This window comes from Pinus tabuliformis, chromosome 7 (assembly GCF_031772625.1).
Source record: "Pinus tabuliformis cultivar Carrire ecotype Pingquan chromosome 7, CPIR1, whole genome shotgun sequence".
In the NCBI taxonomy this organism is placed as follows: Eukaryota; Viridiplantae; Streptophyta; class Pinopsida; order Pinales; family Pinaceae; genus Pinus; species Pinus tabuliformis.
This window is the reverse complement of record NC_142293.1, coordinates 722060115-722078770: the sequence shown is the minus strand read 5'-3', so window position 1 is coordinate 722078770 and position 18656 is coordinate 722060115. Positions and strand designations below refer to the sequence as shown.

General features: G+C 39.6%; 1 pseudogene; it reads right to left on the bottom strand.

Moving 5' to 3' along the window:
• The window catches only part of LOC149249573 (tryptophan aminotransferase-related protein 3 pseudogene), a 45594-nt pseudogene extending 37766 nt beyond the window's left edge, over positions 1-7828 (bottom strand).
• Between the last annotated feature and the right edge of the window lie 10828 nt (positions 7829-18656).

Sequence of the window (18656 nt, the reverse complement as noted above, 5' to 3'; positions counted from 1 at the left end):
ATTGCATGGGACTACGAAATCTCCTACACATCAGATTTAGACGAAGAATTAGAGCACTGGCAGAACCAGCTGCATGAAGTATCTACGTTGTGTTGTAATATGATGACCAAGTTGTTGCGGTGCGTATCATCCGAAGATAGGATTTGCCTCACTGTGATGGGCTAACTGATGTTGATCAGTTTTTGCATCCATTTGAGAGAGAAGTACCAGAGAAACATCTCTTCCAGGCATTGGACTGGGTACTACATGCTACGCCCATAAGATGGTGGGGTGCGCACAAGGATAATTTCGGTGATTGGTGCAACTATAGCAGGATGATGAAAATACGTTTTGGGCAGCCAAAAGTGCAAATGACAGATAAGTATGATGGAAGGGATGATCTGCATGATCACTTGGCCAAGGCTTATGGATTGGAGCCCCAGCCTGAATGGGTGCATCTATTTTGTCATACCCTAGATGTCATACCAATGAATTGGTACTTGGAAACAGAGCTTCGTTATGGCACTGAAGAATGGGACATATTGCACCAGGGATTTATAATGACCTTCAGCTTTGAGGATGGGTTTGACTATATTGATGCGGTGCTACAATAGGTTAAAGTAGCAATCTTTAGGATACCGCAAGATCCTTTGGACCTAGTCAAACTTGATTGGACTACCCAGCTGAGTCACGCACTGGAATGCTATAACGTGATCGCTGAAGAAGAAGATGAGGATCCAAAAAAGATTAATATTCCGAAAACTGAAGGTCACCATGAGGTTGAAGGTCCACAGATAGAGGATCCAGACATAACCACACCACTTAAAACTAGGCAGGTAAACATTGGCACAGAGGTAGAACCAAAATTTGCAAAGATTGGGGACTATTGGGATGATTCAACAGTAGAAAAGGTCGCTGAGCTCCTCTGTGAATATCAGGATTTGTTCCCCACGAAGTTTTCTGATTTAAAGGGGATAATAAGGGACCTAGGTGTCATGTAGATCACCCTGAAAGCAGACGTGAAACATGTAAAACAAAGACCTTACCACCATAATCATAAGTATAAGGAAAGGGTTTGTGCTGAGTTAGATAAGATGCTTGCGGCAGGAATTATTGAACCATTAGAAGAATCTGATTGGGTAAGCCCGATAGTGTTTCAGGAAAACAAACAGAAGGAAGAAATAAGGATATGTGTGGATCTTTGGAAGCTAAATGATGCTTACATGCATGATCCCTTCCCGACCCCATTCACTGACGAGGTCCTGGATAATGTAAGTGGCCAAGAAGCATACTCTTTCACTGATGGGTTCTTAGAGTACCATTAGATCAAAATCGCGCCTGAGCATAGAAGCAACACAACCTTTGTGACTGAATGGGGATGTTTTCAGTACATCGAAATGCCTTTTGGGCTGAAGAATGTGCTAGCAATCTTCTCGCACGTATTCATTGCTACATTTGAAGACTTCATTCATAAATTTTTGGAGGTATACTTTGACGATTGGACAATGTTTGGATTGGTCAAGCGTCATGTGGAAAGTCTGCGCTTGATGTTAGATACATGTTGGAGATACTAGCTCGCACTCAAGCTAAAAAAGTGTTTGTTTTGTGTCCCTTTCGGGATCCTGCTGGGTCATGTGGTATGCAGACAAGGATTGATGGTAGACCCTGCGAATATTGCGGGGATAATAAACTTGGAGGCACCAAGGAATGTGAAATAACTACGTGCAACTCTAGGGCATACTGGATACTATAGCAAGTTCATGAAAAAGGATGCTACGTTCTGTTGGAGTGATGAATGCAAGAAGAGCTTGGACATGCTGAAAGAGAAAATGGTCATCGCACCAATCCTAGTCTTCCCACACTGGAAGAAGGAATTTCATGTGCACGTGGAGGCCTCATGTATTGCACTAGGGGTCATGCTCACTGGTGGGCTCTAGTATTGTAGCAATAATGCTGCAACTCCTGGGGCTTCCTTCTTTACTTTTATCAACCTAGTAGTTCGTAACAAACTTGGACGCGACGGTGCTGTATGCACAAGTCCTAGCTCTTACCGCAGGCTGTCACTTGATCAACTGGCGCAAGATCGCTAGGATATTTAGCCAACTTCTATGAGTCTCTGAGAAGAAGCTTTTAATTGTGATGAAAGAAAGCTAACTCTACAGAGGCTATTCTATTTGCAGAAAGAGAATGAAAAATGCAAACCCTAGCAAACCCTGGCAAACCCTAGTTTACCCACTAACCCTACTTTTGCAAGAAAAGAGATGGAAACTGATGAAATGAGTTCCATTGAATATTGAAAAGGTAAATTGCATTTATTCAAGCTACTTCTGAAAATAAATGAGAAGAAATCATCTTTTTGTATTTTTGAGTGTTTTTATGTGAAATTATTATGCTTGTGGTCTATCTGGTTGTGACTGTGCAGAGGTTTGGTGGCAAAGGAAGATGGATTTGGCTTTTGTAGAGGGTGTGGAAGGTGTGGATATGTCCTAAGAATCCCCTAGTACCCTTCTGAAGGCTTCCATAGCGATCAGACTTCGAAAAATCTCTCACAGGAAGTACTACAGGAGGCTGCAGGGGATCTATAGGAGGATCTACAGGAGGAGGTTGAGAGCTATTTTTGTAGTTTTGAAGGTGAAAAAATGATGGGAAAGAGGAAATGAAGGCTGGATGAAGGTGTTGAGGTGTCTAGAACTTGTCAAAGAAGATCAGGGATGAACGTGATGGTTGGATTTGTTCAAATGTCAAGAAAACAACTTTATGCAGAAAAAGCAGAAATTAGGGCCAATTGGCGAAATGTTGCGAATGAGCTAGGAAATCTATGAGAAGTGAGCTGGTGCTAGATGTTGCATGGATGGATGGTGAGCTAAGAGGTCCTGCAATAGATCTGTATAAAAACTGATCAAAGGAAGAACTACTATAACATGAAAACAGAGCGTTTTCTATCTTGACCTAATTTCTGATCTATAAACAGAGAATGTTGAACAGTAACCTATTAACAAAAAAGCATACAGAGAGAACCATGGTAAAAGAATAGAAAATGATCTAAGCAACTGAATCTGAACCAATATCTATCTTTCCAAATCAAAGTGTCACACTAGCAGTTGTGTGGAAGGGCAAAAACTGTGTTTTTGGTGGCAGCAGTAGTGCCTTAACCTCAAATCATAGTCCCAGGAATAGAGAAAGGAGATCAAGACCTACTTTTGGCCTTTGTGAATCTTATTCTATCATTGCAGCAACCTAATTGAGCAACTGAAACAAAAACAACTATGATAACCATCAAAAGCAACCTATTCTAATAAAGCAAAATGAATCTATGCAATAGAAATTAACTCATGAATTGAAGCAAAAAAACATATAAATACACAAAGGAGGTGCTAGGAAACTTGGGTTAGGCCCCAACCCAAGAGCTTCAGCCCTCTGAAAGAGATCAGTGCTGGCTCAAAAATTGTTTCATCTTCTTTTATCAAAAATAGCAGTTACATCACATAAACTGTTCTAAAAAAGAACTCAAGAATAAGCTGAACAATGTGTTGCACAAAAGTATGAAATTCTACTAAGAACTAGCTAACCTACTGAGGCTCGAAGCCTTCTCATTTATACAAATGGGGACTCCCAACAGTCCTCCTAAAATCAAGAAACCCGGCTTCCTATAACTGAAGATAAACAACAGTCCTACTTGACTTGCTCGGCTGCCCCTTGGAATCATCAGTGTGGGCCTTTGTGCTCCGAGTTGCTGATGGAGGATTTAAAGAAAGGGGTCATTAATGAGGGAGACACCCTCCCTACAAGTCCTCTTCCCTGTTTTCCTCGAGTTTGGCTGGCATTTGCTCATAAATTCCTTGTCTTTGTCCAAAATTGTCCAAAAAATCTGCATAAAACACATATTAGACTACATGGCAAAGTGACTAACCCAATTCACTCTATTAGCACAAATATATTCAAAAACATGCATTAAACTAATGAGAATGGTGGATCAAGTCGAAATAAGAGGCAGAATGAGCCCATATAGTTACCCATTTTTGGGGCTCATCATCAACCCCCTGCTGAATGGTTTACTCATCCTCTGAGCAACTAATCTAACTCTTCATCTTTAATGGCTCTAACTATTTCCCTGACATCCCAAGCCTTTGATGTGATGTCTTCCTCTCTATCATGGAAACCTACTTTCCTATCCACTTCCTCCCATTGTTTCTATTCTTCCTCCTCCTTAACTCCTTCCAACAGTCCTAGCAGCAGTGGAGGACTGAACTTAAGACCAATCCAGTTGGCTTTCAAGTTTTGCATTGAGTGCTTATACAGGGGCACTCTCCTCATGGCCTCCCTCATCTTTTTTGTGGAGTGATACTCCCTGGTCCTTAGGCTATGTGGCAATGTATTCCACCTTCTCATGCAGGCATGAAGGCAATCATCGCCAAAAAATCTCTCCATATCCTCGAAATGAGCAATAGCTTGTGCTTGCTTGTCAACATAGTCAGGGAGAAGTTCAGGATTAGCTGTAAGGTTTTGGTGGGCATAGATGAGAGCTAATGGGTCTTCTGGGTTTTCTCTAATCATTAGGGGTTCACTTAGCTCTTTTGTCATAATTTTTTGGATTTCCACTGCTCTCTTTTCTTCATGGATCATCCAAGATGCCATAGCCATGAGCTGCAAGTCTCCCAATGCAGCATTTGGATCCCATAAATTCATGTCAGGAAGTGCCATGTTGTGTAGGTAAAATTCTACTAGCTTTTCTTTATCCTCAGCTGAGTTATGATCACATAAATGCATAAATTGGCCATAATCTTGAAATGGTATTCTGCCCCTCTGGGCCAGTGTCTTAATCTGGAATTGGAGCCACTGATCTTTGAGATACAGTGCTTATGATTTAGCTGGTTGTTTGCACTGCAATGCCTCCATTGCCCAGCTGGCCATGCAGGCTAACTGGGCTTCCTTTTCCTGTAATTTCCTTTTCAAAATCAGCACTTTGGTTTCTACCTAGGATTCTTTTTCTTGTTGTTGTTTCATCAGTGTCTCACTATCTATCTGTGGTTCTTCTTCTTTTTTTTGTTTCTCTGCTGCCTAACTGTCTGCCTGGGGTCCCTCTTTCTGTTGCTGTCCTTTTAAGATTGACAGCTCATTTCCTCCTTGAGGTTCCCTTTCTTGTAGCTTCTTTTTCAACATTTCATTTTCTTCCTCTAATTGAACTCTTCTGATGCTTTCTATATGTTTGACCATGCTCAATTCTCTGCCCATCTCTCTTAACTTGTTTTCCATGTGCCCAATGTCTTCTACCCCTTTTGATTTTGCAATCTTCATCCATGTATGGGTCCTAACTCTCTCCTTTTCCAGCTCAAAGAAAAGAGGCACAACAAATTTTTGTGGGATGATCTTCCCACCCTCCAGAAGGTTGTAGTAGGAGCCTAAGTTAGGCTAGGGTCCAGGCTCTACTATTTATTTTTCCTTACCTTCCTCCTGGGTCTATTCTTTTGCCTTCTTTTCAAGTTTTTTGGTTTCTTTGAGCTTTGCCAATGTCTCCTGTAGAGAGGTCTGCGCCTCCTGTAGAACTGCTTTAGAGTCCATTAGCTTGACTCTTTCCTTCCAGGTAGAGGTCTTAGGACTTCCCCTCTCATAAGTGATGGGGCTTTTGGAGGGAGATCCCTCCTTTGTCACAGTAGGTGCATCCTCAATTATGATGGGCTCCTTTGAAGGTGGCTGAGGCTTCCCTATCTTGATCCTGGTGCTCTTCCAAGCTTTGAAGTACATGGATGGTTGTCTCTTCCTTTTCCCTTTTTTCTTAGCTGGAGTGCTGAGTGCAACAAGAACAACTGTTGCTTCTCTTACTAGTGTCTCGGGAGACACTTCTTCTTGCTGATTTTCTTCTTCATCTCCTGCAGTCTTGCATGTGTCTACTGTTTCTATTTTTGTTTCTGCTATCTCTGGTGTTGTCTTCTCCTTTTCTTGCTGAGTTCCTGCCTTTCCTGTGGCAGTCTTTTTCTAAGTTGTCTTGGGCTTCTTCTTCTCAGTTCTTGTGCTCTTCCGTTTCTCTGCTTTTGATGTTGTTTTCTTCTCTACTTTAGGTTCAACTGTGGTGGTGCCTTGTTTCTCTTCTCCTCTCTGTTTTTCTTCTTTGTCTTCTCCCAATTGAATATTTTGTGTTTCCTCATGGATTTCCTTCTCAAGTTCCTCTTTCTACTCTTCCTCTTCACTGCCAGATGGGCTAAGGTCATCAGTGAGAGTTTTTATGTCATCTTCTCTAGACATGTTCCTGAAAATTTCCCAGGCTATAGGGATGGTGTATGTGTGGAGGGCATCCTATACCAGAAATTTAATGAGACCATGGTGAGCCAGTTGTTCTGGAACCGCTGCATTCAACTTGGTGCCACACTCTATCAAAGATTGGAGGAGGAAATATGGGAGACTAAGTTTTCTAGATGCAGGTAGGTCCATTCCATATCTTAGTTCATGCAATAATCTGAAATGATAACCATATACTATAATGTATCTTCCTTCACAGGAGATATATTTCATGATCTGGTAGCTAACCTCACCCCATGGATGAGGTATACTTGTCCTTATAACCCCATTCTTATCCTCTACAGGATGTTCATCGGGTTGGAAAAATGTCTTTTTAGCAACTTGTCCTAGTGGTTTTTCTTCTTTGCTCCAGGGGAGCCCAAGTTGAAGACCTATAATTCTGGTGTAAGCTCTTTGGTTAGACCCTTGAAACTGGCTGTAGCATGGGTTTTTGAATGGGGTCTTAAAGACATTAAAAATTCCTCTGTCACTTCCTCATCATGCCCATGTATTTTCTCAAAGAAAGGCATCCAATTTTCCCTAGTAAAGAGGGTTACCACTTCTGGGTGTTCATGCAATTTGGTGGAATTCAGAGGCTCTTTCTCATAAAACCCCCTATCATGATGTTTAGTGACTGCTGGAAATTCTTAGGCGAGGAGGAAGGCAACAAATTTTCAAGACCAAGAACAAAGGAATTGCTGAGGTTTGTCTTTCTGGAACCAGAGAGGGAATTTTTCGTGTTCTTTTTTCACAACAGCAATTTGCAATTTCCCTCCCTTCAAACCCTATTCTCAACCTGAATTTACTTCTCAGGCTTGTTTGAGGAAATCAAGGTTTTGATGAAACAGAGAGTATATAAACCAGTGCTTTTTCTTTCTCACAAGATAAACAGACTTCCCAAATGTAAATTCACTTTTCTTTTTTTTCTTCTTTTTTTAACAGGCTTGATTTTCTATGGTTGCATCCCTTCTTTACAGGAGAATACGGGGAAGGAAAAGATAGACTTTTAGTGCAAAGTGTAAAATGGAGAGACTGTATGTATTTAGAAAAACACAGGCAGACTTTTGTTTTCACTTTCCCTTCCTTTTTCAACCCAATACTTTGCTTCAAATTCCACCACCTTTTGTATATATATCACATGCAGAGTGGGTTGTCCAAGCGTACCTTGTTTCGAGCTCGAATTTGGCAAAAAAATTTGAATTTTCCCTCTGCAGAGCTGCTCTCTGGGCTTCCTATAGAAAGGCTCTTGTAGACTGTGTTTCCGCTCCTGTAGAATGCAATAATGCTCCTGTAGAGCCCGATAAGAGGGAAGGTTTTGAAAATTGGCAGAGAGTGACTGGTTTAATGTTCTGAAGGTGGTAGGTGAGTTGTTGCAGCCGAGAACTCATCGATGCCAATGAAAACAAAAGGTGGTGGAGGCTTCTACCGCAGTGTACTTAAGCTGATGGCATGTTCTGCGGTGACGAGGTGAGGTGGTAGGAAGGGTACGTTATCCCCATCTGGACCGTTGGTCCCTACTCCAGTGCCATTATGGTTTTTCATGTCACCTACCTGCCATCACTTCCATCATTCCCATTATACGCCTCCACCACTACCAGTTCTGAGTTTTTCTTCTCGAGTTGACGGACCACACGTGCTAATTGCACCTTCTGAACTGTTGTTTGAATTGGACGAGGCTTGTTTGAACTGAACAAGGGTGGCCAGTTAGTTGGCCACCGATTTCATTTAATCGTGACCATCTCAATGGTTCATGCAGTTCCTAAATAATACTCATGCAATAGAGGAACAGGTTTAGCCACTTACCTATCAGTCGCTAGCGTGCTCTGCATGCTCAGACTTTGGCACTTTTTTTTTATTGCTACTGTTGTTGATGTTCGTGGCCTCTGAACTGGTGGCTTGGCTACCTTATGCTGGTGTTTTTTTTATCAGGAACCACTCCTTGCACGTTGTATACACCTGTGGTTGCACTGACCCTGTCTATGGAGCTTGTTTTTTTAAAGGGATCAGCTGCTACAGGAATCCTATAGGATTTCCTGTAGCTTATTCTCCCTCTAAAATTTCTGACTGATGCTTGAGCAGGGATTGAAGAGACAGCTGAGGAGATTTCTGAAGGAAAGGAAGAGCAGCTAGAATGCATCAGGTAAGAAACAAGTGAAGAATGTTTTTGGTTTATTCATCATCATTTTGGTTTTTTTTTTTCTTTTAAACAAAAGAAACAGAATTTTTGTGTTTTCTGTGCAGGGAAGGAAAAGCGAGTGGAAATGTAGTGGTACAAAGATGGAATGGAGAATTAGGAGGATGAATGGTGGGAGGGAGGTCCACAAGCCTTCTGGACAAATTTCTAGCCCTCAGATTCTTTTCTAAACTTGATTTTGAGCTCTCTGTGGTTTCTACAGGAGCCTCCTGTAGAATGCACAGAGTTTCCTGTAGGATGCAAAACTTCTAAAACAAGTGAGACCAGGGCCTGAGAAAAGACAATGGTGATGGAGGAATGATCTATCAGGGGTGGATGTAGACTGGCCATGTCATTTTTCTTCTGTGACCCTCCTGCAATCTGCAATGCCTTCAAAACAAGTTAGTTTTTCTGTTTTTTTTTTTTGTTGTTGTTTAGGGTGTGGGTGGATTGGAGGCAAGGACCTACTCCACTACCAACATTGTTTTACTCAGATTCTCAATGAATTCCTGCTTGGAGAGGGGCTTCCTATAGATCTTCAACCTATGCCCATTGACGAACATGGGGATGGCTTCTTCATCGATGGTCCGGATCAGGACTAAACCATTGTCATTACATTTTTCTACTGTGTACAGTCCCAGCCATCTTGTCCTCGGTTTTCCCTTGAAATCTTTATATCTTGAATCATACAGTAGCACCCAATCTCCTTCCTCGAATCATTTTTCTTTGAGGTGTTTTTCATGCCATATTTTCCTTTGAAGTTGGACTACCTCTGAGTGGAGAAGGGCCTTCAATCTCTATTCATCCAATCCATTTAGCTGAAGTAACCTTTCCTTTTGTGCATGGCTGAGATCTAGGTCCAGTTAAGCTGCCATCCTTAATGTGTTATATTCAAATTCTATTGACAGCAAAGCCTTCTCCCCATAGACCAGCTCATAGGATGTGAACATTGTGGTGGTTTTCCAGGTGGTGTTATAGGCCCAAGTGGCCTCAATCAATCGATCTACCCAATCTTTTCTGTTGCTGCTCACTACCTTGGTCAAAATTCCTTCTAAAGCTCTATTGGTGACTTCCACCTATCCATTTGCTTGCAAATAATAAGGGGTGGAAGTTTTGTGCTTAATTTTGTGATGTGTGAGCAGGTCTTCAATCAGATTGGATGTAAACTGACTCCCTTGATTTGTGACTAATTCTCTTGGATAGCCAAACTTGTAGAAGATATTCTCTCTCAAAAACTCAGCTACTTTCTCTTCTTTTGCTGCCTTGATCGCCTTGGTTTTGCCCATTTTGTCAGATAATCAGTACACACAATGATGTAAGACTTTTGTTTTGAAGCAAGGTTGATAGGACCCACAAAGTCCATGCCCCACTTCTCAAATGGCTCGAAATTCACTTGAGGTTGCAGGGGCATCTCATCCTTTGGAGTAGGTTTCTCCATCCTTTGACATCGGTCACATTGGCTAATATATCTCCTAACATCTTGATGAAGAGTGGGCCAATAGTAACCTGCTTGCAGAATTTTGAAGGAAGTCCTCTTTGCTGCAAAATGGCCCCCACAGGGCCCATCATGACAGGTTAGGAGAATGTCAAAAACTTCCTCCTCCCTGACACATCACCTCAAAATCTGATCTAGGCCAAGTTTAAAAAGATTTCCCCAATCTAGGTGAATGGGGCACTTTTCCTCATGATCTTGCTCTTCTCTTTTGAGGACAGGTGTGGCGAAACCTATGCTGAAACCAAGTAGTTTGCTATATCAACAAACCATGGAGAGAGTATTGAAATAGCAAATAGGTATTCATCTAGCATTTAATCATCCACCATTCCTTCTTCACCTGTAGGTAGATATAGTCTAGACAGAAAATCAGCAACAACATTTTCCTTACCCGGCTTATCAACAATGGTTAAATCAAATTGCTGCAATAAAAGTAACCATCTAATAATACGAGCATTCACATCTAGTTTGTTCATCAAACACCTAATTGCAGCATGATGAGTGTGCACGAATGTTTGATAGCCAGTTATGTAGTGTCCAAACTTATTTAGGGAATGGACTACAACTAGGAGTTCTTTTTCGGTTACAATGTAGTTTAATTCTGCCTTGGACAAGTTTTTACTTACAAAATATATGGCATAAGGCAGTTTCTCATCAATTTGCCCTAAGGCTGCTCCTATCGCTTTGTTCGAGGCATCTGTATGAATGTGGAAAGGTGGGGCCCAGTTTGGACCTCTCAAAATTGGGATTGTTACCAGTTTACCTTTCAAGGTGTCAAGAGCCTCTTGACAGTTGTCAGTCCATATGATGTTTCCCACAATAGCCTCGTAACAAGTGTACCATGGTGCAGTTGACAACCTTTGTCTATCCGTCAGTTTATGGATGAAATTTTGTGCTTCTTTTCAACTTGGTGTCCATCATCTTCCACAAGCTGGTCCAAAACTCTCCAAGAAAGCGAGAGTCCCAATCTGACACAATCAATGTGGGTAATCCAAAATGGACCCAAACATGCTGAAAGAAAAGATAAGCAGTCTACTTTGTAGTGATCTGCTTTTTACAAGGCATTAGAATACACATCTTGCTAAAACGGTCAACGACGACATATAAATAGTCGTGACTCTTTCTAGACAAAGGCAAACCTCCTACAAAGTCCATCGACACACTTTCCCATGGACGACTCGGAATAGGGAGTGGTGTGTAGAGCCTGAGTTTTCTATTAGAGGGCTTTGAAATAGAACACATCATACACCCCTTTACATAGTGAGTCACAATGTTCTTCATATGAGGCCAAAAACAAAATCTTTGTACATGACATAAAGTGTTTTTGACACCAAAGTGTCCAGACACAAGAGAGGTGTGGGCCTCTCGAATTACAAGTACTCTTTCCCCTATGGGAATACACAATTTGCCAAGGTGATACAACAGTTCCCTTGCAAGTGATAGTTGTCGAACTGTGAACCATGGGTTAGTTTTGCATAAATTTATTTAAAGTCATCATCGTTAGCATATTGTTCAGCGTAACTTTCAAAAGACAACGAAGCATTATGCAAAATAACAGAAGAAGAAATAGGAGGGCGAGATAGCATATCAGCCACTTTATTGCTAGTGCCCTTCTTATACTTTATTACTAGATGAAACTGTTGAAGAAAACCCATCCACCTGAAATGATGAGATTGCTGCAACTTGGTTTGTGACTAAAGGTACTGTAAGGGCTGATGATCCGTATGGATGATCGTCTCCTTGCCGATTAGGTAGTGTTTCCACTTTCTCACACTCTGCACCAAGGCATAAAGCTCCTTGTCATAAGTGGGATAGTTTATCACAGCTTGAGAAAACTTCTCAGAATGGTAACAAATCAGCTTCTTTTGCTGCATCAGTACAACTCCCATGGCATAACCAATGGCATCGGTTTCGATCTCGAATGGATGTTGGAGATCAGGTAAGGCTAATACTGGCACAGTGCTGATCTTTTCCTTCAATGTTTCAAAGGACTTTTGTTGCCTTCCTCCCCATTGGAAGACCTGTTTCACAATTGTCACTGTGTGCAAAGGTGTTATAATAACAGAGAAATTGGCAATAAATATCCTTCAATACTGGACTGCATCTAAAAAGCTACGAACCTCGGTTACACTAGTAGGTTTAGGAAAATTTACAATTGCTTCAACTTTAGAGGGATCAATTTTTAACTGACCATGACCAACAATATGACCTAGGTAACCCAAAGAGGTTTTCCCGAACTCACACTTTGACAACTTTACATAGATTTTTTCTTTATTCAATACATTAAGTACTTTCTTCACATGACACACATGTTCATTCCAACTTTTACTAAAGACAAGTATATAATCTAAATATACAAGAACAAATTCATTAATGAAAGGCCGAAAGAGATCATTCATGACCCTCATAAAAGTGGCTAGAGCATTGCAAAGTCCAAATGACATCACCATCCATTCGAACAGCCCCTGTTTGGTCTTGAAGGCAGTTTTCCAGACATCCTGCTTTGTAATTCGAACCTGGTGATAACCACTACGCAAATCCAATTTTGTGAAATAAATAACATTCTTTAACTGATCTAATAAATCATCTATGTATGGAAGAAGGTAATGATTTTTCACCGTGATTTTGTTTAGTGCGCGGTAATCCACACACATCCTCCATGTGCCATCTTTCTTTGGCGCTAAGACAATTGGTGAGCCACATGAAGAAGCGCTCAGCCTGATGACCCCTTGGTCCAGCAATTCCTGCACCTATTTCTTGATTTCCTCCATCTCAATGGTCAACATCCTGTACATGCCAATATTTGGTAAAGGAGCGTCATGTTGCAAATGGATTTCATGTTGGATTTCCCTCTTCGGAGGTAATCCCTTCGGTTCTTGAAACAACTCATAATAATTAGAAACTAATCCACATAATTCTTATTTATGTTCCTGATCACAGCCCTGGAAAGCATCAGCTAATTCTGCCTCTTTTTCCCTTACAACCATAAGCATGCAACCCTTACTGGAATTCACCAGCCTTTTCATTTGTCCAGCACTTACAAGGCTGGCATTGATTTTATTTTGATGAGCCCTTACTATATATTCTACCCCATCTTTTGTGATTTGGTATTTGTTTTCATGACGGAAAAAGATTGCCTTTCTATCATACAAATATGGCTCCCTAACACCATGCCACAGATATCCAATGGGATCACATCCAGTTCTACTTCATCCACTAGCTTAGAAGCGATTACAAATTTGACTTTACACTGCTTGGTTACATTCAGTTTCGCTTTATCATGTATCCATCCAAGCGGGTAAGGTTTCAGATGTGGTTTTGTTTCTAAGATGAGTTTCTTTACCAAGGATTCTGCGATTAAGTTTTCTTGGGATCCAGTATCAAACAAAGTTTCTACTTTAGTATGATTTATGACAACTCTGATATGAAACAATTCAATTCTCTTTTGATCATTAGGAAGGGACTCATTTACTGAACTAGTGCCTTCATGCGATTCATAATTATCTTGAGGTGTAAGAGTACCTTTTGTTCCTGCAGTTGTGATTAATGCTTCACCTCTGGAATCTGATCTAAGGTCTTGCTGCGCAATTGCCACTGTGTTTTGCTTCCCTTTTCCTCCATACTTATTTGGACACTTTTCTGGGTGTTGTTTCCAACAGTGATCATCATCGTGGCCTTCCTTTTGCAGTGATTGCAATACAACCTTTCTCCTTCTTTGGCTGCTGTCGTTTTCTTCTCCTTTCCTTTCCATTTCGCTTTAGATTTTCCATTGGGAGGTTTGAACGGTGGTTTTCTGGAATGATCATCTCTTTCATTTTTGCCCCTATTCTCAATATGAATTGAATTCATGCTGGCTAAGTCAATAGTGGTTGGTTCAAACAACAATAATGAATGCCTAATGTAGCTATGTAATGAGCCAATATACTTAGATACAACTTCAGGTGTATCAAGTGCAATACCCAGATTCAGTGCTTGCTTTCTAAACTCCTCTGTAAAACTCTAAACATCCTAACCTTTGCCTTGCCTTAAATACTGCCAATTCATTAATTCTTTTTGCTTGTAATCCAAGGGATAAAATTGTTCCTTTAACGCAGAAATAAAATCAGGCCATGAGGAAAAGAGGTTACCCACATTCTTACTGCTCTACAATTTGCTCTCCCATCAAACGAGAGCGGTGCTGCTCAGCCATAGAGAGGCTAGTTGAATCTTTGCCTCATCCTCCATGATCCGCTAAATCTTGCAGTAGACCTCAATCTACCTAATCAAATTACTAAGCTTCTCTACGTTAATTTCACCATTAAACATGGGAAGATCAAATTTAACATATAATTGAAAGAAAGGTTTCTTAGATGCACCCCTAGGATTTCTGTGATTATGGTGGTGAGAGGAAGAAGAACTTTCACTCGTTGAAGGAGAAGGAGGGGGTTCTTCTCCACCATTTCCATGCGCTGAACCTTGTTCTTTTGGGTTTCTCTCTTCTGCTTTCTCCAGCCTTAAAACCAACCGACTGATATTTTCTGCCATTGAATAGAAGGTCTTGTAGAAATTGTGCTCCTCTTCAAGATGACCTTCTACCATGTTTCTCCTTCGCTGTGCACGCCCCACTTCGGGATCAAAAGGCTCTAGCTCCCCTTCGCCTCTTCGGAGCCCGTTTCTTGTTAGCATACAAACATGCAATTCACATCTAAAAAGCCCTGCTCTAATACCACTTGATCCAGGGATCTTTTACTTATAGATGTATGAAAAGAATCACATGTGAAAATTGCAGCTGAACATAGGAATTAATGTGAACACAAGAAAGAAGAAGAGACACATAAAGGCATGAAAATAAGACACCAAGACTTGATAACAGAGTTTGTCCAACTTGGACTACATCTCCGGGCCCTGCTCGATCAATGGGGAGGCCTTCATTCATTAAATGGCATGAAAATAAGAGAATACAATCATCAGTTACATGAAAAGGAGTCTTATACCTCTGTTCTGAAAAATGGCTGAGAAGAGGAGAACTTAAATGAAGAAATGGATAGCACCACTGCATTCGTGCCGTTGAGAAGGGTAGAAACCATATAAAATTTGCCCAATTCAAACAAACTGATCAATCGCCCCTCCTGCAAGCTGCTGCCTCAAACTGTGTGCCAAATCCTCTCTCCCTATACTTTTCCATGCTCATCGGTTTTTATAATACAAGTACGCTTAAAAATTGGAAGTCAAAATATTAGAATAGAAGCCGTTCAAATGGAAGGGTCAGCAGGCACAACAAAACCCCAAAGATAGCTTTTTTGCTACTCAAACCATAACACACAGGATACACTGGAAAATCCGACTGAAGTCTTAAAGCTGGATCTCAAATCTTATTAAATCGGCCCTATTCTCCTGTCGGGTCCGCGCTTTATCGCAAATTACAAATCGCTCTGTCACTGGTACTTTATACCAGGGATCTGCCAATCACCGATCACCGATATCGCTATCAGCCTTGCCAGCATGTCACAATCGCTGCGGCCCAGGGTTTATCGCCGATATTGCAATTGCAAATCGGCGCTTCCCAGGTCCCGATTTCGTGTACCTGCCTTCCTCCGACCCGATATATCGGAACTCGCTGATCGGGGGTTCTATAGGCCTCCGTGTTAAGTCCGCCCCTTTACCTCATCCGATTGCGATTTTCCTTTTTAAGGCTTTAAGCCTATTTTTATGGGAAAAGCCTCATTTTCCAAAGGAACAAGGCAATCTTCTTTCTACCATAACTTCGTCATCCAGACTCAGATTGAAGGGTCGTTTGCACCATTGGAATCAAGGTGATGAGAAATTCGATCTGATGTGAAGATACTTGCTTTTCTACCACTTTGAATTTTGAGATTTTCCATGCGACTGTGTCGGAAGATCCACCTAGATCACTAAATCCATCAAATTGTTAAACTCACCATAACAAAAAGACATAACATACAAATTTCCCCAAAACCGTAATAAGCAATGAAAGCTACAAATACGCAAACATAAGGCAAGAGTAAATTCAACACCCAAATCATTCAATGTCTCTAGCAATGTGAAATGCAGAGTAATTGAAAAGGATATCACAACATTGATGCACAAAAGTTCAAATTTATTGACTCAAAGTACATTTCTTCAAAGTAACACATAAGCACCCAAATGAGACACTATGATAACAACACACTTCTATTAACATAGCATTAACGCTCCTAGAGACATGTAAATCCTATAAGATGAACAAGCTAAAATTTACATAATTCAAAGTTGGAAAAGGGAGATTGGATACCTCTAAAATCGCTACCAAATATCTGGACTCAAACTGAAAGAAGAGTTGAAGCTCTACATCCAGAAGATGAAAAATAATGCATTACAACCTTATATTAAACTAGATGAAGGAGGCAGAGAATAAATCCCCACCTCTACTCCCACGCGACACATACTTTGTCCATCCTGATGCCATGACTAAGCATTTAAATTGATGAGACCACCATTTAGCAATCCCAATCCTGCCAAGAGTCTACTTCCACGCCTCCTCTAGGCTGAGACATCTGTGATGCATATAGCACAGTTTCCAAGGAATCTCTCCCTCTTCCCATGTTAGCACCCCCATCAAGGAATGGAACACATATCTTTGTTGAACATATAACTTAAATTTTTTAAGGAAATGTATATTGCATTTCAAAGATACTAATATGAATTTTAAAATCACATTTTGATTTTTTCTCTTATATGCACATGTATACATGAAATTAAATATAATCGGAGGCTGTCTAACAAAGGAAGGTCAAAGGTTTTGATGGGCTCAATAAGATTGAAGGAGGTTATAGATGGCGAATCAAGTTTTTTTCTCCAACATTTTTTTTGAAAGTTAGGTTGTGTTTCAGTTTGTGCCAACTCTAATGTTGGATGAAAGAAGGATTTGTCCAATAGCTTGATACTATCACCAAGATTATACAAGACTCGTTTGAACTTAAATACTCCTTAAGATAATTTAACCCCACAAATTAATTATCACCCTCAATTCCTCCCCATGAAATTTAAAAATAAATCCTAATAAAACTAAACCCTGTACAAACTAACTAGTCTAACAACTTATAATGAATCCAAACACTTTTTATTTTATGTTTATCTATTTTTTCCACTACCATTTATTTTTTATGGGAAGCACTCTTTCATATTTCTATTTTTAGTTGGTGATTTTGATTGTTGATGGGAAGGAGTAGTTCATATTTCTATTTTAGGTTGACAACTTTAATTGTAAATGGGAAGGAGTAGTTCATATTTCTATTTTCCGTTAGTCACTTTGATTGATTAGTATACTCTACTTGTACTATGCCTATTCCATTCAAGTTAAAGTAATTTAGCCCCACAAATTAAGTGTCACCCTCAACTCCTAGACATTAAATTTAAACATAAATACTAATAAACTAAACCCTATACAAACCAACTAATCTAACAACTTCTAATGAATCCAAACACTTTTTACTTTATGTTTATCTATTTTTCCAATATCATTTATTATTTATGGGAATGAGTAGTTAATATTTCTATTTTCTTGGTGTCTTTGATTGATTAGCATAGTCTACTCGTACTATGCCTATTCCATTCAACTTAAAATAATTTAACCCCCACAAATTAAGGGTCACCCTCAACTCCTATTTATGAAATTTAAACATGAATCCTAATAAAATTGAACCCTATACAAACCAATTAATCTAAAAACCCATAATGGATCCAAACGCTTTTTATTTTATGTTTATTTATTTTTCCATTATCATTTATTATGTCACTGCCAAGTGACATATTTTTTGTGTTCTAGTATTAGTTTGGCAACAAGACAATATACGTATTTTTAATTTCTAATGTAAACATTAGACTTTTGGATTTCCAAGACATTGATGTCACCGCGCTGCCACCACTAGGGCTACATAGTGCAAGGCGTGATGTCAACGTTCAGTTGTGTTAAGGGTTAGTGAACGACTATTTTCTGTCGACTGATACGCCTGATATATGTCTCCCGCTCGTGATTCAATATTTAGTAAAACATGAATGGGGCCCACCCTGTCACTTTTGTTGAACTATTCTACTTTATATTTGTCCCTCATTTTTCTCACCATGTGGTCTTCAGTGTAACCTATGAAGTGGAAAAAGCAGCCGTTTTATCATTTAAAAACATTAAATATAAAACTAATATAATTTATATTAAATATATAACAATGTAAATTTTCATTACAAATTTATATCCTTCTATTAAAAAACATATATTAATATTTTATACCTTAATATTAACTAATATTTTATAATTTATAATCAAGCGCTTTTATATATATATATATATATATATTATTTTTATTAATGAATGATGATTTTAAAGTGTTTGAATCTATAATAATTAGATAATTATAGTAATTTAATTGTCCAATCAATAATAAAGATAATCATTACTAACCCTGTAATTTCGCAATAAATTATTTTGAAAAATTAAGCCTCCTTGTAATTTGATTTTTAAGTTATATGCTTAGTATTAAGTGATAGGGATGCAATCCACCAGGGAACATGATAATCCCCTTCTAATTATTTAGTGCCGGCACAAGAGACAACATTAGCCTTCATAACATTATTAACTTCTCTCGTATCTGTCCAATCAAGAACCCTGGATGCTTGCAAATCGAAGCTTACTTATTTACGTATAGGGTTGTAAAGTAGACACTAAATATAAGTATAAAGGTTGTTTGTATTGTTTTATTGTGTTAT